Here is a 20,533-nt window from a genome sequence, read left to right as displayed (position 1 = left end):
CAGTGTCTCTCTCCCATTATTACCCTCTTGTTCAGTTAGTTCAGAACTGCTGAGAAAATTCACTTTGGGGCTGAAACTTGACAGTCTAGTGCCCAGCCAGGAGGCGAATGCATTATGTGAGCTCAGCCAGCAGGAAACAATATTTGCTTTTACCGTGTTATGAAACAGCTTTTATCCGACTCTTTTCACGCAGGGATACGTTTAAAATGGCTGAACTTTCGGGCCCGGTTCCCTGGTGCAGTCCGTCTGCTTTGTACCACTCCAGGGACGCAAAGTAACCGGGCTTATGGCTGCTTTGCTTCACTGGAGCAGCACACGAGCCAGAGCACACAGTGAATGTGGCCCTTTAAATCTGGTGAGTGACGATGGTGCACTGGGGAGTCGGGCCCTCACTAGGTATCATTCGCGTAGCATAGTTTGGAATACAGCCTCTAAAGCAACGACAGCCGGCGGTCGGGGTTGGGCAAGGGGAGCAAAGGGGAGGGGAGCAGGGTTACGGTGTCTTTCTCTTTAGTTCCACAGTCCCTGGCCAGATACTCAGCAGGTGGAAGCTGGCACAGCTGCACTGACAGCCATGGAGCTGTGGTGATTTATAGCAGGCTGAGGATCTGGCACCATGCCTTGGGGGTGGGAGAGGGAGAGGCTGTGTCTGTCACTCAGTGGGGAAATGACAGTGATGTACACGTGTTCCCTCTGCTCTGCTCAACGTCTGGCCCTTCTCTCCCCCTCAGTGCTGCCCAAGTACGAGGTGTCGGTGAAGCTGCCCAAGAAAATCACCATGAGGAGCTGAAAGTGGCTGTCTGTGGTCTGTGAGTCGCGGGGTTTGAGTCACCGTTCTTTGTGCTTGTCCACCATTGCCTTCCCTCTGCTACTCCAGAAACCAGAGTTGGAGAAGGCCCCTGGGGTCACTTTCTCTCCATCCCCAGGGGCCCTGGGCAGGATTGTTCCTACTGTCTAGTCTGCACCCAGCCCAAGCTTTAAACATCCCAAGAAATGGGGCTCCTCCCCCTGCCCCAGGAAACAATGCCTCAGACTCATACAGCTCCCTCTCAGAAAGGTTTTCTCTGTTATTCAACCCAAATTTCCCCTTTCTTAACATCCTTCCATCCTTCCTAATCAGACCCCCAAGTGCCTCCTTAAATAATCCTGACCCCACCCTTGGTGATGCCTCCTTCAGACACTTGTAGGCAGAAATTACGTCCCTACTTAGACATCCCGTAACCAGACTCGCCAGATTTAACTCTTCCTTCCTTTCCCATAAATCCCTCCCTCCAGCTCCCTGCTCATATTTCTTGCTCTTCTCTGAACACCCTCCAATTTGTCAATGGCTTTTGGGTAAAGAGGTGCCTGGAGCTGAAAACAGTGCTGCAGAGGTGTTGTGTAGCGGTGACGGGAGATGATAATCCCTCTCTATACAGCCTTAGTGCGACCCCACCTGGAAGACAGTGTTCAGCTCTGGGCCCCATAGCTCTGAGGAGACTGCACCTGGAATATTGTCTGCGGGTCTGGGCTCTTCCGTACCAGAAAGGTGTGGCCAAATGGGAGGGAGCTAGGAGAAGGGAAACTCAACTGATTAAGGAGGAGAGGAGCCTGAGTATCAGGCAACATTTCCTAATGGGGCAGGCCTGCTGGGTAATGGAATAATCTCCCCCGGGAAATGGTTGGAGTCCCATCACTTGAGTCACTGAAAAACAGGACTAGACCAAGCTCCAGAGAATAGACATTAGGAAACCAGCAACAGAGTCCTCAGGGGAAATGGTATAAAGGGCCCGAAACGGCCTCTTCTGACTGATTCTGTCTCCCTGTCTAAGCACCTTGTGTCTCTTTAACCCCACTCTGGTTACAGATACACCTATGGGACCCCTGTCCCCGGCCTGGTGAATGTCCGTGTGTGCCAGAGATTCTCCCAGTCCAGGTCACATTGCTATGGAAGAGAGGCCTAGGCTGTGTGTGAGGAATTCACCAGACAGGTGAGTCCAAGGCCCATCCCATAGGCAGAAGGCGACTGTCTTGAGGAGGGCGATCTGTGTCTCTCAAAGGGGATTGTTAGACCTCAGCTGGGATTCTGTGTTCTGGGTTGGGCTCTGTCTCACAGGAGGGAGGTATTGGTTAGAAGGAGGTGAGGCCAGGGCTGGGGGATATAAATTATGAAGAAAAACCCCTCGGGTGAAATCCTGGCCCCATTGAAATCAATGGCAAAACTCCCATTGACATCAGTCAGATCAGGATTCACCCCAAATGGGTATTTCATCCAGCTGGGAAATAGAAGACCCTGAGAGGTTTTTGTATCAGTGAACAGGATTGAGATGGAGAGGGGAGCAGGAGCAGAGCAGAGGAGAAAGCAAGAGGGAACTGTAGGATCTGGAAGAGAGAGAGAACTCAAGAGGAAGAAAAAAGAGAGAGACAGGCAAGGAGGTAAAGAGAACGGGGTAGAGCAATAAAGAGAGAGAGGGAGAATATGAAGGAGAAGAAAGTAAGAGAGAAAATAGAGGTAGGTTAGACAGAGATAGTTGGAGGAAAAGAAAGAGAAAGAAAGAGAAGGAGGAAGAGAGAAAGAATGTGCATGGAGAAAGAGAGAGGATTCCAAGGGTGGATAAAAGACACAATGAGATTTATCACACTAATGGGAAGTTTCAGATCAGGGGATGTAATCTGAACAATCAGGGAACCAGGTATGTAACTTGGAGAATTTGGGGTGAAGTGCATCAGAGAGGGCAGCATGTTGGATATGTCACTGGGGACCAGAGATGCCTTGATTGGTTTGTTGAGGAAGAAGGGAAGAGAGGAAGTCAGGCCGGATCAAGCCAATAAGAGGAAGGGATTAAGGCAAACCAAGCGGTAGGCAAATGACTTGGGTGCTGGGGTATCTGTTCCTGTTTCACACGGACCTGAGTTGTACAGGGTTTTCCATGGTAATTTCCTCTTTGGTCTCTGGCTCAGGAGGATGTTCGAGGCTGTGCCTCCAATGTGGTGAAGACTAAAATATTCCAGCTCAAGCGAAAGAGTTAGACTTGAAATTAGACGAAGGTTTCTGACCGTCAGAGGGGTGAAATATTGGAACGGCCTACCGAGGGAAACGGTGGGGGCGACGGACCTGTCTGGTTTTAAGATAAAGTTAGATAAGTTTATGGAGGAAATGGTTTAATGGTAAAACATAGTAGTCAAGGAAAGCCAAGCAATGGTGGGTAAATAGTATAATGGCTAACGGGGTCGGGCTGGAGACTCTTGCCTATATGCTCGGGGTCTTACTGATCGCCACATTTGGGGTCGGGAAGCAATTTTCCTCCAGGGCAGATTGGCTGAGCCTCTGGAGGTTTTTCGCCTTCCTCCGCAGCATGGGGCAGGGATCTCTAGCAGGAGGGTCTCTGCCGATTGAAGTAACTAAAAACAGGATTGGGGACTTCAACAGCAGAGTCCAGGGAAGGGGTAGGGATGGTTTTATGGCCTGCAGCATGCAGGGGGTCAGACCAGATGATCATAATGGTCCCTTCTGACCTTAAAGTCTATGAGTCTATGAGTCTATGAGTCTATGAGTTATGAGATGAAAATTGAGGTTGAAGGCAAGATCACGGAAGAGGGTACAGGTATGCATCATGCTGACCTAGTGGAGGTGTGGGGCCTCACTGCAATAGCAGTGGGCGTTGCAAGCCAGCACTGAAGGGCACTGGCAGAACTGGACAACGTGAGGCAGGATTGGAGCATCTGGAGGTGCTGCAGGTCAGGGCATTAGTTCAAGCCCCTCTTTGCCGTGTTTTCTTTCAGGAGTGGAGTTAACTGGGACAGGCTCCAGTGAGATCATAGACACCATGAGCAAAATCAGCTTTGAGCAGGTGGACTCTCATTACATACCAGGGATCCCCTTCTCCGGGCAGGTAGGGAACCTCTGAGAGCCCAGGAAATTACCTGACATGAGTGTGCTTGTCTGGGGAGAATGAGAACTTGCAAATGGAAAAGGGAAAACGTGGGAGGATCACAAACCATGGGAACAGGAGCCATCTCCCTCTACCACTACACATGCTGCGGTATCCTTGCCATTAGTGGGAATTGCAGCGCCTTCCTCTGACCCCCTGGTGCTGTCAGAGACAGGATACAGAGGAGAAGGCCCATTGGTGTGATCAGCACAGTCCTTCCCATGTTCCCAATCACAGACTCTGTGAGGACGTGCCACCTCCTCAGGTGCTTCAGACTCACCCAGCACATTCACACACACCTGGCCCTTGGTCGACTCTGTAGGAAACACCCTCTGGAGCTGCCTCAGGGGAATAATGTGGGCAAAGGGTCGTTAGGAATGTGGGGACTGCTTTCCCTGAGTAGTAAAAGCAACGGAGATTGGATTTGTTCCTTTAGGTGAAACTGGTGGACGGGACCGATGCTCCAATCGCCAACGAAACCATCCGGATTTCCATAGGGAGAAACAACTACGAAGCCAACTACACAACGAATGAAGAGGGCCGAGTCTCGTTTTCTATAGACACTGTCAACTTCACAGAAAACTCGATTCAAATCACTGTGAGTGGCTGAATCCAGGGAGCTAGGGGATGGGAGGTGTCACTGACTAAGCTCCAGGGGAGATGTCCGTGGGTTTATTGACCTCTCTGCCCATCGGGAGATAAAACAAAGAGTTTGTTGGCTAGAAATTTCAGTCTCCTCCTCTCGGTCTTGCTCTCTCTCTGTCTGTCCCTTGCTCTCTGTGTCTTGCACACACTCTGTCGCTCTCCCTCTGGTTCTCCATCTCTCTCTCTCCATAGGAGCATGGAAAATGCAGATCAATGCACGGTGCACTGAAAAATCTGCCAAGAACATGTTTTTAAAATTACCCACTTTTTCCTTCTGAAATGCTAATAGACTTGTTACTCACTTTTTGATCTGATAGAAAAACGTTCTTCTTTATCAGGCAAACCATAAATCTGAACTGAACTGTTACGACACAGACTGGATCACCCCTGTGTATGGTAACACCATTCACATGGCAACACGCTTTTACTCCCCGAGTCAGAACTTTCTCAAAATCGAGCCCCTGTCTCAGACTTTAAGCTGCGGCTCCAATGAGATGGTCCGGGTGCACTACATCCTGAAGCCAGAGGCCGTGGGGGAGCAGAAGGAAATCGTCTTTTACTATGTGGTAAGCCCGGACCTAATGACCTCTACCTCCGTACACATGACACAGCACTGGCGGCCAGACACCCATATATGTCCCAGGTCACCAAACTGCCCCGAGGCCAGGTTCTCTTGACCTTGACATTTACATGTAAAAGCCAGTGAAGGAAATGCAGAACTGGCCAGCCAGTGGATGGTTTCTGCAGGGAGAGAGAATTTCTGACTTGGTCGAGGTCCCTGTAAACTCCAGTCTGGGTCTGGGACTCTGTATGGCTCTGCGGGATTTTCTGCTCCTTCCCCACAGGAAGGCATCAGTATAGACACCCCCCACCCCCTCAACTATGTTCCAAAACTCTTACCCTTGGATAGCGAATTTTTCAGGGTGGCTGATGTTGCAGCCATAATGAGGGAGCCTAGGGAAATGTGTGGCCCTGGAGCTGATTCTCTATAGCTTAGCTCCCGCACCCTCTCTCTGTTTGCCAGTTATCCAGGTATTTGAGCTGAGGCTCCCTGTGGGGCCTGATATTGCCCCCCTGGCCCGGGTACTCATATACACCACTTTACCCAGCGGGGACGTTATCGCCAATTCCGAAGATTTCAAGATTGAAAACTGCTTTGCCAATAAGGTGAGCATCCGGTTTCTATAACTCACATTCCTGTGGAACCTGGAATTGCAAATTTCAAGGAAGACTCAGGAAATGTTCAGTGGCTCCATGAGCCCATCGGGCACTGATCATGGATCAGCAATTGAATATGAGAGATGAATGCACATCGGGAGTAATTTGCATAGGCAGAATTATAAGGGTGGAAGCAGAACTGACGTATAGGGGGCACTGCTGGTCATGTTTGAATTGCATTGGTCAGGGCTGAGGGGCATTGGCAGGGCTTTGTGGGGAGCCCAGGACTGGAATAGCGGGGGCTGCAGGGCAGAGTTCAGGGGCATTGACAGAGCTGTGTGTGGCGGTTCCAGGACTGGGCTGTGCTGCGAGGCAGAGTGTGAAGGTACCTGGAGAAGTAGCTCCTCTAACTCCTTTCCTGGGGTTGCAGGTCGACTTGCATTTCTCACCGGCCGAGGGCCTCCCCGCCTCCGACACTCACCTCCGGATCGGAGCTTCCCCGGGCTCCCTGTGCGCCGTCCGTGCTGTGGACAAGAGCGTCCTCCTCATGAAGCCTGAAGCCGAGCTCTCGCCCAGCTCTGTAAGTGCCAGCCTGGCCCAGTGATCAACAGGTGCAAGAGCTGGTCTTGTCTGGAAAGTGCCAAGAATCACTCGTGAGAGCTAGGGCAGAGCAGTCTATCTGTTATTGTAGGGTCCCTCATCAGCACAGTGGCTGTGCCCACTGCTTGATCTATGTAGGGCCCTCATGAAAACTGTTGCTGCACCCAGTGGTTTATAGTTCTGGGGCCACTTGTGAGGACACAACCACACATACTGATTTATTACTGGAGGGCCACTGGTGAGCACTGGTCAGCACACACTGGGTATTATTGAAAAGTCAGTGCTGAGCCCTGGAGTCAGATATTCTGCTCTGTTACTGTAGGGTTTGTTATTGTAGGGTCAACCTTGGTAACTGGGATTGCACACACAGGTGTGTTAGTTTAAAGCTGTCTGTGATCACTAGGGTGGCACACGCTGGTTTATTATTATTGGGCCTGTGGTCACTGACATCAAGGCGTGTCCCCGCAGGTGTATGATTTGCTCCCAGTGAAGGAGATCAGGGGTTACCGAGAGCACCATTTCGAGGAAGAAGACGATAACCCTTGTGTGAAACTCGACAACGTCATTATAAACGAATTCATCTATGGACCCATTTCTCCTGACGGTGAAGGGGACGCCTACAATGTTCTCAAGGTGAGCGCCACGTCTCCCTTCAGTGTGTGAAATCGCTGTTAGTTCAGAAGATTTCCCCACCATGTTCTTGGCTGAGCAAACTCCTGTCATATCCCATAGGTGCTGTCTGAGCGCACTTAGCTGGGTGCTCGTTAGCCAGCACATTCGAGGTAATAACTAAAGCTGGGCCAGGAATCCCCAGATGGGAAACCCCAGCATTGAGGATTAAATGCCTCTCTCAACCACTGAACTCTAGAGGTTTCCCATCACTAATTTAAACATGACAAGGAGACATTCTAACAGCTGGGGCACAGAAATAGAGCCCAGAAATGGGCGACTCTGTCTTTGCAGCCATTTTGTCAAAGAGATCCTGTCCCACACGCTCTCTATCCCATCTATGTAGGCAGGGCCGGCTCCAGGCACCAGCCCACCGAGCTTCTGCTTGGGGCGGCACCTGGAGCGGGGCGGCGCAGTGCGGCGCTCCGGCTCTGGGGCGAGCGGGACCACTGCCGGGCTTGCCGCCCTCCCCACGGCGCTCTGGCCGCCCTCCCCCCGCACCCTCCCCTGCTGCACGGGGGGGCTGACGGAGGCTTTTTTGCCTGGGACGGCAAAAAAGCCAGAGTCGGCCCTATATGTAGGTCTCTGTGAAGTGCCAGTCTCCATTTTATCTACACACGCACAGATGTGCGGAGTGCCGCTCTGAGCCAGCACCCAGGGTAATTACCCAGCCCCAGCTAATGAGGATTTGGTGTCCTGCGGGATTTCAGGTTTGTTCCCAGTGGGACTTGCTCCCAAATCAGCCAAACCCCAGCACACCTGACAATGACTGCTTGGCATCTCAGCAGAGAGGCAGGGGATGGACTGGGCCAGAGAGCCTGAACTCCCTCCAGGGCAGGGCCGAGGCAAGCCGGCAGGGACTGAGTGCACGGCGCAAGCTTGCACTGCTCATGCCTCTGATGAACCTGCTCTGAGGACACACAGGACGTCCGTCACCAGCTGCTGGTCCGGCGCCTTTCACTGACCTAGACCTCGCCCTTCCCTTCCCACCAGCCACACTGGCATTGACGTCTCAGGCCTTAGTATCTGCTCTTGCAATGACCCATCCCTGCACTGCGATAAGCCCGTCACATCCCGATCCAGTCCAGACGGCACGTTTATCTCCTGACGTATGGTTTACTTTACCACATGGCTGTCTGGGTTATCTTTTTACAGGCGATGGGTTTAAAAATCTTCACCAGCACCAAGGTCCGGAAGCCCAGACTCTGCATGGAGAGAATGTACAGTAGAACATATGTACCTGCGGGGGCTGGTATTGGCAGTAAAAGAGCCTGCTTTGTTTTACCCTGCTTATACCCCCCGTTAGGTGCGTTTCCTGCTGCCCTCCCTTTCACCCTCTCCTCTGCATGGAAATTAGACCAATTCGACCAGATTCTGATCTCAGCTATGCTGGCCGAAATCCACTAACGTCAGTCCTGAAATAGGAATCTGGTCCATTTCCACCTGCTTGCTCACCTACCTGCTTGCTCCACCTGCTTGCTAACCTTCCACCAGCTAAGGAAATATGCACTGTTGTAACTACACTGATGCAGTGGCACCTTGCACCCCCTAATGTAGATTTGCTGCACTGGCAAAAAACAACTGCTAAATCTTGTTGACTTTGGTTGCAGCTCTCTCAACCTGGAACAGGACAATTTCCACTTCCAGGTTTTCACCTTCCAGCAAGTGCTAGAGAAAAAAACTAAGCAGAAAGAGAGACAGGTTCAATGGGGAGGGAGTGTGAACCCAGGGGGAGAGTTTAGGATTGGGAAGCAGGAAATATGTTCTCCATTCTCAGCTGTCCCATCAACTTGACCTTGGATGAATCATTTCACTTCTTTGTGCCTTAATATTCCTATCTGTAAAAGGGGACTAATTATACTTACACAACCTTGTGAAGAGCTCTGAGATTAGATGGCTAAATATCAGTGTTTATTATGCTCTCAGTTAACTAGTGGAAATGAAGAGTAACCAGATCAGATTACTGACCCTCTAATCCAATGTCCCCATTCCTACTGTAGAACATCAGACTACTGGTCTATATATGTCAGTGTCCTGCCTCCTGACCATATTGGATCAGCACTGTCATCTTTCTAGCGCAAGGTCCCTCTTCAGACAGTGGCCAATGGTGGCTGCTTCAGAGGAAGATGGAAAACCTCTGTATTACACCTCACTGTGCTATGGGGCAAATTTCTTCCTGATCTATGGCTGGATATCAGCTTATGCCCTGAAGCACGAGGACTGATATCCCGGATCATCTGAATCCTAGCTGGTGTCACTAGTGTTTCTGCTACTCTTAGTCATATACAGACACAGGATTTTTTTCTGTGAAATTCACTGAACTATTTGCATCTATAATGGCTTGGGGCAGTGAGTTCCACTGGTTAATTCCATTTGAAGTGGATATAGCCAAGGCTCTGAGGGCTGCTTCAATGCAGTTATTATGTCTGGGCTTTCCATATCCTCCATAATTGGTGGAGTTGGAATAAACATGTTCATTCATCCATACCACCCCTATAAGAAGTGCAGAAGTCTTTAGAAAACGGACAGTGCTGAGCTCATAATAGGGCAATAGAGATGTTTTTTCAATGGCTTCTAAAGAAGTTCAGAAAAGACAGCTGATGACATTGGGAGAGTGGGGTGGGGAAGGGAGTGATTGGTTGTGAGCAAAGATAGGTTTAAGTTTGGGTCTGAATTTGAAAAGAGGGGGTTTCAAATCTAGGGTTTAGAATCTAATCTGTCACTAACTGGAAACAAAGTGCCATGATATAGAATGGGGTCTAACATATCACCTTTCTCTCCCTTACCTCCTCCAACATCTAAAGCGGGGCTCTTATATGATGCAGATACCTTAGTTGGTGGCATGATGGAAAATCTCATTCATGGCCCAGTGGAGACAATCCGGAAGTATTTCCCTGAGACGTGGATTTGGGATTTAGTTCCAGTGAAGTAAGTGATGTTTAGAGGATGTGGTGAGTATGGTCAACTGAGTTACACAGACTCTCAGAAGAAGTTGCTCAGACACCATGAGATGTGCGTATATCCTTCTGTGATAGATGGAGTACCTTTTGTAGATAGACTAGAGCGAGACAAGCATGAGGGATGGATAGGCAGGTAGAGGAAAGACAGGAAGTAAGTTAACTAGTTCTACTAATACACCACAGTGACTCCTTCTCCTCTCAGTAACTGGGAGATAATTGTGTGGATCTCAATGGACAATCCCCTGTTGTGTGTGTGTGTGTTTGTTTGTGTGTGTCGGAGGGAGGTGTAATTTCTTTTTGGTCCCAGCTCTGGAGCAGAAGTCGCTATTAGCTAGGCATCTCATCCTTTTCTGTATCTGTGTGTCCTGAGGGATTTTCTGTTCACCGTGGAACCCCAACCCCAGTTTTGTTATTTGGATGATTCTTCTGCGGAGCTGGATGTAGGATAGGATGGGAGGAAGTGTTCTGCGGTGAGTCTACAATAACCAACCAGCATGCACACCCCCAGTGCTCCCAAGGCAGTTACAAAAGTGGGGGAGGGGGTGTTCATTCAGGATGTTGTGAGGGACTCAGTTGTTTCCCCCAAAGCTAGGAAAGCTCTCCCCATCTCCTTGATCTTATTTTGTCACCAGGTCTGTCGGAAGTGCTGATTTGGCCGTGACCATCCCCGACACCATCACAGAATGGAAAGCCAACGCGTTCTGCACTTCAAGTGACACTGGCTTTGGCCTGTCCCCAACCGTGTCCCTCAGAGCCTTCCAGCCCTTCTTCGTGGAGCTCACCCTGTCCTACTCTGTGGTGCGCAGCGAGGCCTTCACACTAAGGGCCACTGTCTTCAACTACCTGACCCGCTGCATCAGGGTAAGGAACACTCCAGCTTTGCTCAGCAGGGGCCAGGGAGGAGACCACATGGGCCAGTTGCAACATGGCTTCCCATCCAAGGGAGGCAGCTGATTGGCCCCTAGGAAAGTGTCTTATTACAGTGGAAAGAAATGGGTGATGGAAAGGAGGAATCTGATTGGCTCCTAGGTGTGTGTTACTATAGGGGTACAGAGTGGGCGTTATGAAAGAAGAAATCTGTTTGGCTGACAAAGGTTTGCGAGCTGCAGATATACCTGACACCAACTTCCTGTGTGGCTGAAGGCACGTGGCCTTAGACCTCCTGTGCCTATCTCATGACCCCATGGTAAGCAAGGTACCTGGGGTGACCACACACTGTGCATCACCCCTTACTCTAGTGGAGACTCCAGGCTTCCTGGAATGGACACATGTGCTTGGCCTTTGGCCTCATGCCGCACAACACCCACTACACTGCACTACAGCCGCTGGGAAACTCGCTGGCCTGTTGCATCCATGGAAACGGCACTGACTCTTTAGCCCCACTAGCCTACAGTGTATTCCTGCTCCAGCACAAGGGACTGGAGGGGACTCAGGAAGTGGGGTCCCTGCAAAATTGTGGTGACTTTTCTCTCAGCTTTTATTTAAATGGGTTTCATTCTAGGTAAAGTGAAATGGGAACATGCTTTACAGTGTTAAGGGCCCCCAAGGCCCTCTCATCCGCTTCCCCATCCCTTTCCTGCCCTTCGCTACGCTCACTGATGGTCCCCAATTCTGTTCCCTCTCAGCTACTCCCAGATAGCCCCCCACCCCCCACAGCCAGCACTTCCCCTCCTCCCCTAACAAGACACCAGAGGGCTCTCAGACTCATAACAAGGTGGTAAATTTGGGGTCACCACTTTGTCTTTATTCCCACAACTGGTCCCGAGTCCCTCAGGCCCTGCAATCACCTGTTTCTTCAGAGCCATGCACCCAACTCTCTGCCCATCCTCAGTCTCCTGCACCTCCCCAAACCTCGGTAACCCTCAGCTTTCCTCACCTCAATCCCTGCCCCACCAAATCCCTGTGGCCCCCAAACTCCCTGCCCCCTGTCCTCCCCTGCACTGTCCCATCTCCATTTACCCCCAAACCCTTCAAACCCCTCTCTCTCCCTGCCTGATGGCACCTCACTGTACAATTGACAGGTCAGCATCTGACTGGCTCCATCTGATGACTTCCGGGCTACCCCTGTGGAGAAGGAAGAAGAATCTTATTGTCTCTGTGTGAACGGACGGAAAACAGTATCTTGGGCTGTGACCCCAAAATCTCTAGGTAAGGGACCTGGCAACTCCAAAATCTCAGATCAGGAACTAATGGATGACTCCAAAACCTCTGTGAAAGGGACCAAGTGGCACTGATATTTCTGGATCAGATTTCTGGTGGCTCCAACCTCTCTGGAAGGGACTGATCCGCTGTGAAAGGAGGAAGGCTGGCCTTGTGGCTGAGGCACTGGACTGGACTCAGGAGACCTGGACTCAGTGTCCAGCTCTTGGGCAAGTCAGTGTCCCTGTGCCTCAGTTTCCCCATCTGACTACTGCGATGGGGGCCATATAAATACCTGGATTGACAGCCTGGTTGGGTCTGAAATTTCTGGAAAAGGAAGATGATGGCTCTGAAACCATGCAGGGGTCTGGGCAGCAGAATCTGAAGAACTGACCCTGCAGTCCCCTCCTCTCCATCTTGCCCAGCCCCATTCAATGTAGCCATTGGAGTCTAGGGGTTGGAACTAAGGCTGCCGCAGAGCTGTGCTAAAGTGCTAACCTACATGTGACTTGAGACTTGACCCTCTTTAAAGAGGTTTCCATGTAATCAAAGCAAAACACTCTGTAGCTGCAGTGCCTGGCAGAACACTTATCCTCCTTTGTTTCAGGTAATGTGGATTTCTCAGTGACCGCTGAGGCCCTGAAGACAGATCTGCCCTGCGGGAACGAGGTAGTGGAGACCCTGGACAAAGGGCGGAAGGACACAGTGATCAAACAGCTGTTAGTGGAGGTAGGTGGGCTGTTTGGTCTCTGTGGTGTAGAGAAGCCATGATAACTTACTGCTGTGTAGTGACAACTGATATAATGCTGCAGGTCTTCTTGGTTTTATAGGGAAGCCATAATGACTTAATATGATCTCAGCAATAACACGTTCTCTAATGCTGTAAAGGGAAGCAGCGATAAGTCACTATATTAGCCAATATAAACTGTAATACTGCATAACTTCTTACAGTAAAATACTAGTATCTTGTTACACCATGAGATTGAAATAATAAGCAAAGCCATGTCTTTTGGGACAGTAACCATGACTTGTAGGTTTTGCCCATAACAAGTCATGGGATCGAGCCCTCAGCAGTGTAGATTGGCATAGCGCCATTGAATTCAATGCAGCTCTGCAGATTTACATTAGCTGTGGACGTGGATCATGGTCCTTGTAAATAGAGCTGTGCAAATAACTGGTTTTTTTGGTTTGCTGGCCAACTGAAAAATCAAAAAAAGACCATTTTGGGTCAACCCAAATGAAAATGTTTCAGGGTTTTTTGATGAACCAAAATGGACAAAAAAAATGTAGTTTTAAGTCCAACAAAAAGTTTGATAACGACATGAATCATACTGTTGTTTTTTCAAATTGTTTTACTTTTTTTCAACATAAAATTAAACTAAAATTTTAAAAAGTAATATTGAATTGAAAAATCAAAATATTTTGTTTAGAAAATGTCAAAACAAAATGTTTTGATTTTTTTAACTGAAACAATTTGGTGAATTTAGCACAAATGTGAGAAATGTTTTTGTCGATCCAAAGCTGCATTTTACTGCGAAAAACAAGCTTTTCCAAAAAATGTCTCCCAGATCTACTTGTAAACCCTGCCGGCCCATTCCCAAACAGGACACTTCCAGGAACTGTAACAAATCTTGTGCTGTATGTGACCAGTGTAGTGGAATATGGGACACTGCCTTCATTTTAAAACATTTGTGAATTATTAGTAAATTATCATTATTTATTTTAAATCATTTGATTGCAAACAATTAAAAAGTGCTCAGGGTAATGTGAGCCAATGATTTTTTTGCATATTTTTCTATAAATGTTTGTCTCTTACAATATTTTGTGATGAGGAACCTCTGGCTTTTCCTGCTTTTTTTTTTTTTTTTTTGACATGACACCCAGCCAGCATAAAAAATATCTCATAATATCAACCTCCATAGCTATTCTATGTAATAGGGAAGTAGTGATAACTTGTTACATGTCTGATCAGAGCAATATCACGTGATAGAGGTGGCCACTCCTGTCTCCATTATAGGAAAGCACTAATCATTTTTAAATTGTGTGATGTAAGCAGTAACACGTGATCTAATACTGCAGCTCCTCTCTGAGTTACAGAAATGCATCCCACCTTTTTCAGTAAGGCAAAGATATGATTCACATTATTGTATCAACCCAGAAAAAACTACTCTGTGAGCTTCAAGGTAAGAATGAGTCCTGTGGGCAGTCCTGGGTGCCACGCTTTAGGAAAAACATGAGCAAATTGGAGTGAGGACAGCAACAAAAATGATAAGAGGTTTAGAAAACCTGATCTATATGGAAAGGTTGAAAGAATTGGGCATGTTTAATCTAGAGAAGGCTGAGGGGGAACAAGATAACAATCTTCAAATATGTTACTCTTGGGAGAATTCTGCACCATGTCGTCTGCAGATTTCTTTGGTTCCCCACAGAAAAATGACTTCTGAGAGGAAGCAAAGGGAAGTGCAGTCACTCCCCCATCCCTAGCGGCCAGGAGCAGCTGGAGGAGATGTAAATCAGCATGGTGAGGGGCAGGGAGGGCTGGGCGGGCAGGTGAGTGAGCAAGTGAATGAATGAGAGAGACTCTGTCCCTCTGGCTTGCCATTGTGACAGGCCTGGCGTGGAGGGACAGGGCTCTGGGGTGTTTGGAGGAAGGCATGAGGCAGGCTCTGTCCCCTGGGGCAGAGCATAATGTAGCAGCCTGCCTGCTTAGTTGTTCCCATTCTTAGTGAATTGTTTCCATTCTTAATGAATTCCCCCAGGAGCATAAAACAGGTGTAAAAGTTTTAAGGCTCCTTTACATTGCCAGAGTGGTGTAAAGAAGCCCTATTGTAAATGACAGTATGGCCTTATAAATGCTTATGGTGCTTGACTGATTAGAACTGGTCTACATTTTTGGACTGAAACATTTTCCTATCAAAATGTACATCATTAACTGTTTACTTCTGACCTTTCTGGAGAGGGACAGTAGCCAATATAAACTATAAGTTTGATTCCCCAGCCCTCACTTGCTCTTCAGTTCCCTATGATGTAATATGAACATATGGCTGCATAGAACATTGTTATATCTTGACTAATAACTAGAAATAAAGGGTCAAGCCTAGCTACATTACTATTAGACAAAGAGGATTTGGGGATTTCCTCCAATGATCCCTACTTCTATTCTCCATCCATTGTATTGTAGTTTAAATAAATTTCCAAAATAATTGAAACCGATGTGATTATATTGCGTTATTTTGACACATAAAATATGTCAAATTTTAATATATTGTATGTAGAATTTTTAAAGTTTTGGTGCAGAATTCGCCCAGGAATAGTATGTGCTAGAAAGAGAATGGTGATCAATTGTTTTCCATGTCCACCAAGGACAAGAAGTAATTGGCTTAGATTGCTGCAAGGGAGATTTAGGTGAGATATTAGGAAAAACTTTCTAACTATAAGGGTGGTTAAGCACTGGGACAGCCGTGGCGTAGCTAACATGGGACATTTGGGTGGGCCTCGACTTTGGGTGGGCGGGCAATGATGGGGATGAGGGGGAGCAGGAGGGATCGAGGTCCCATCTCCTCCAACTGGCCTTGCGGGGGGCGATGGATGCTCTGGCCAGGGGCCGCCAGAGGTCTCACAGGCGCACCCAGCTCTGGAAGGAGATGCTACTCTCCAGCGCTCACAGCTCCTGGCACCCATCCCGTCCCACCGCCCCATGCCGGGCGAAGCTCCTTGAGATGGCACGGCAGGCTGACCTTTTTTGAGGATCTCCTCTGCCACCGCCGAGCCACCCACTCACCCGCCCACCCTCCTCCTGCTGCTGCACGGCACGTGCATCTGGCACTCCGCTGCTGTCCCTCTCCCTCCAGCTGGCCGGGGCTGTGTGTAATGCATCCAGCATGCAGGGTCCTCCAGGTCTGGGTGGAGCTAGTGCTAGGGCTAGAGCAGAGCCGGGACTGGGGGGTCGACCAGGATGCTAAGTGGGTGAAGAAAGAGAGGGAAAGCCCAATTTTCATGCTTAGCAAATATTTACCACCTGGCAAAAGTTGGAAAACAATTATAAAAAGGGGGAAAACCAACTATTCTCAGAAGAAAATTTGCGGGGGAGGGGTGTGTTCCAAAAACTAAAAATGTTTTGACTAAACCCTCTTTCTTAACAACATTTAGTTCCTGCATTTTAGTCAAAATTGTTTTGGTCATCTCAATAAATAACAGGGCTCCTTCTTTAGCTCAAGCCATGGGGGTCTGGGCCTTTGGAGCAGGAGAAGCTAAGTTCTATCCCTACTGTAGCCCTACAGGACTAATTGGCCACAGTGTGTAATGGTGAATTTCTAGGTGGCCCTGCAGTCACTACAATATGTCATTTCAGGGCACTGAGCGCTTTGGCCCTGACCCAGCAAAGCTTGCTTTACTTTAGGCACATGACTTGTCCCATTGACCTCAGACAGCCTTAAAGTTAAACACTTGGCAGGATCGAGCCCCTACATCCCTTCATTAGCATCACAGCATATTATCAGCACCAGCACATGGTGTAAAGCTGGAAGTTCTCTCTGTGTAACAAGGAAAGTCCACGTTTTACGGTGTTCTAGCAGCAACTAATCACCCGTGGTAGAACACTGCAATATCCTCCCCTGGGGAGTGAGGAGGCAATAACTTGTTAGTAGCCAATTTCCAGCTATTATCTGCTGGCTTCATGAGAATTATTATTACATAAGAATTTGCAAGTCTCCCTCTTTCTCTGATTCATGCCCTGCTCTCTCTTTCTTTCTTTCTTTCTTTCTTTCTTTCTTTCTTTCTTTCTTTCTTTTCCCCAGCATTTTCTTCTCCCCATCTCTCTCCATCAGCCCGGCCAGATGTTTCTGCCACCAGGTGGTCAATATCTTTGCAGGTTCTCACCTTTCTCATTTTCCTTCCCCTCCCCTTTTCCTCCCCAACCCGAAGCCTGAAGGGTTTGAGAAGGAAAAGACCTACAACTTCCTGCTCTGTGCAGCAGGTAAGAGTCCCACCCCTCCTGACCTGCCTCTGCAAAGGGAAGTGTGGAAACCCCGGATGTCCGAGGGGAAGAGCTAACTAGAAGCAGTAATATGGAACTGAGAAAGTGGGACACCTCCAGCTGGATAACAAGGAAACATTTCCTAACACTGAAGGGCTGGAATGGCCCCCAAGGGAAGGGCTGGAAGCATAGGTCTTAGGGAAGGGTTCCTGGGGGAATGGGCTAGATTAGGGTTACCATATTTTAAGTGTCCAAAAAGAGGACACTCCACAGGGCCCCGGCCCCGCCCCAACTCCGCCCCCTCCCCTGAACGCTTCGCCCCCCTGCCCCTCCTCCTCCCCTGCTTCCCGTGAACATTTGATTCGCGGGAAGTCTGAAGCAGGCAGGCAGCAGGTAAACTGGGGCTCGGGCTGGGGGGGTGCTGCCCAATCCGCCCCCCCCTGGCCAAGCGGTTCCCTCCGGTGGCCGGCCAGCCGGTCCAGGCCAAGAGGCTCTGGCCCCGGTGTCTCCTGCCCGGATCGGCTCGGGCCCTGGGGCACCGGCCCCCGGCCGAGCACCGCCGGCCCCGGCCCCTGGCCGAGCACCGCTGGTCCCGGGCTGGCCCCGGCCCCCAGCCAAGCACCGCCGGCCCCGGCCCCGACCCCACACTGCCGCCCCGGCCCCCGGCCGATCACTGCCGGCCCCGCACCACCAGCCCCCAGCCCCTCACCGCTGGGCCCCGGCCCCGCACCGCCGGCCCCAGCGGCTCTGGCCCCCAGCCAAGCACCGCCGGCCCCTCCCTCCCTATTTTCCCGGACATGTCCAGCTTTTTGGGATTTCCTCCCGGACGGGGATTTGAGGCCCAAAAAGCCGGACATGTCCGGGAAAATCCGGACGTATGGTAACCCTAGGCTAGGGTTACCATATTTCAGCAAGCAAAAAAGAGGACGGGAGGAGCCCCGCCCTAGCCCTGCCCCTGTCCTGCCCTAGCCCCGCCCCTGCCCCACCCACTTCCCGCCCCCCTCAGAACCCCCAACCCTCCCCCCCGCTCCTTGTCCCCTGACTGCCCCCTCCTGGGACCCCTGCCCCTAACTGCCCCCCCCAAGACTTCACCCCCTACCTAAGCCTCCCTGCTCCTTGTCCCGACTGCCCCCTCCTGAGACCCTCTCCCCAATCCTAACTGGCCACCTAGGACCCTACCCTCTACCTGTGCCCTGATTGCCCCAACCCTTATCCACACCCGCAGACAGAGCCCTGGGACTCCCACACCCCATCCAACCACTCTCCACCCCCTGACAGCCCCCCCCAGAACTCCCGACCCATCTAAACCCCTCTGCTCCCTGTCCCCTGACTGCTCCGATCCCTCTCCCCACCCCTGCCCCCTGACAGCCCCCCCCAGAACTCCCAAACACTCCCCCCCTGCTCCTTGTCCCCTGACTGCCCCCTCCTGGGACCCCAGCTCCTAACTGCCCTCCAGAACCCCACCCCCTACCTAAGCCTCCCTGTTCCTTGTCCCCTAACTGCCCCCTCCTAAACCCCCCCCCAAACTGCCCCCCAGGACCCTACCCCCTACCTGTACCCTGACTGCCCAAAACCTTACCCACACCTCCCAGAAAGCCCCCCCTCCTTGACTGCCCCCTCCAGAACCTCCCTGCCCCTTCTCCGACCCCCTGGCTCCCTTGTCGTTGGCCTTCGGTTTGCCTAAGGTTTCTCTGGGAGCTTGCTGAGTCTGAGCCCTTCTCCCGGCACGCTGGCCAGCAGCGGGGGAGGAGCTCCAGCCTGCCGGAGGCGAATGCAAGGAGGGAGGGAGTGAGCTATGCTGCAGGGGGAGGAGGGGCTCTCTCTCACTGTCGGAGCCACATGTAAGTGGCACCATCCGGCTGCCCTGTTAGCCGCGCGTGCTCTGCATGGGGAGGGAAGTCCGGACATTAACAAATTCCCCCCGGACGCTATTTTTAGTTCAAAAATCCGGACATGTCCGGGGGAATCCGGACGAATAGTAACCCTACCCTAGGCTAGATGGGATTTAATGGGGCTTTCCCCTTCTCTCACTCTCTGATTCCATGGAGTGAAATTACAAACTGGAAGGGGCCAGGGAAAGAGCTGGAGACTGCAGTTCCCTTGTCTCACCAGGTGGTGGCACCTCGCTCCATGTGAAGGGCTGGGATGGCGGGTGAGGGGATCCACGCCTGAGAGGGGAGTTGGGGATGGGTGCGGGGTTCACTATAAAGCGATGGAGGAATGGAGCTGCTAAAGGCAGGAAGCCCCTGTGCAGTGCCAGGGGAAAGACAGCAGCAGGGGCAGTGTCCTAGCTCCTGTGCTGGGGCCTGGTCACTGCTACACGGGGGGATTTTACTACAATCCCATCTATGTCACTTTTCCCCAGGAAAGACAGCGCCGCAGCCAATGTCCGAGAAGCTCCCAGAGAACATGGTGCAGGGCTCGGCCAGAGCCTATTTCTCAGTGCTGGGTAAGTGAGGCCGTCCGAAGAGCCCGGCTTTGGGTGCTGTTGCCATCCCTTCCCCGTGCCTGACGTTAGTGGTCTTTCCACCCGTTCCACTCCTCACCCCGTTGTGCACCCGTCACAGCCCCTCCATTTATCCCCCAGCTACCCACTGCTGCAGTCTCTTGCTAGCACTTCACCCCTTTTTCTCTCTCCTTCCCCTGTCTCTGCCTCTGGGCCCACGACTCTAGCTATTCGTCCAGGCTAGTGCTCCCATCTGTCCTTCCAGCAGCACACCCTTCACTTTGCCTTTCATGTGTCCCTTCTCTGTCTCCTCCTTTCTCTGTGTATCTCTCTCTCTTTCCCTCCTATTGCCTGTGATCTCACAAGCCTGTTATGGATGTCTCACACTAGCATCCTTGCTCTGTGGTGCACTCTGCCTCCGCAGGCCGGCTCTGGGTCACACTGACTCCCTGTATCTCCATCCCCAGGCGATATCCTAGGCACAGCCATGCAGAACCTGCAGCAGCTCCTCCAGATGCCCTTCGGCTGTGGGGAGCAGAACATGGTCCTGTTTGCCCCCAACATCTACGTCCTGGACTATCTGAATAAGACGGGGCAGCTGAGCGAGGAGACCAAATCCAAGGCCATTGGATACTTAAAGGTGAGAAGGGACGGGGCTTTTGTTTCTTCACTTGCTCCCTTCCAAGGTTGTGCTGGGAGCTTTTTGTGTCTGCCTTGCTCAGATAATGCTCCAACTGGGAAGGATGGACAGACTGAGGGGACCACCTGTCTCTTGGGTGGGAGGGGGAACACACTTGTACCTTCTCAGCCCTGTTATCCCATTGCTCTCCAGTGTGTGAGCCCAGTGGTAATTCACTCTTACCCAGCAAACCAGACTCGGCTCCCCAGATGGCCTATAGGCCTTTCCTAGCCACCAGTGTATTGGCAGCACCGTCACAACTGATCCCTCGTCATTCACCTTTGAACCAGGGCCTCTGACACCCCCTTCCCCCTCACCCCGCACCAGAGGTCAGAGGTTCCCTTTCCCAGG

At 50.9% G+C, this 20,533-nt stretch overlaps 1 pseudogene; it reads left to right on the top strand.

The window, feature by feature from the left end:
* Positions 1-365: 365 nt before the first annotated feature.
* Positions 366-20,533, top strand: part of LOC128831944 (alpha-2-macroglobulin-like) — a 38,898-nt pseudogene continuing 18,730 nt past the window's right edge.

This window comes from Malaclemys terrapin, chromosome 1, assembly GCF_027887155.1.
Source record: "Malaclemys terrapin pileata isolate rMalTer1 chromosome 1, rMalTer1.hap1, whole genome shotgun sequence".
In the NCBI taxonomy this organism is placed as follows: domain Eukaryota; kingdom Metazoa; phylum Chordata; order Testudines; family Emydidae; genus Malaclemys; species Malaclemys terrapin.
Note: the sequence above shows the minus strand (reverse complement) of the source record. Positions and strands in the feature narration are given on the sequence as shown.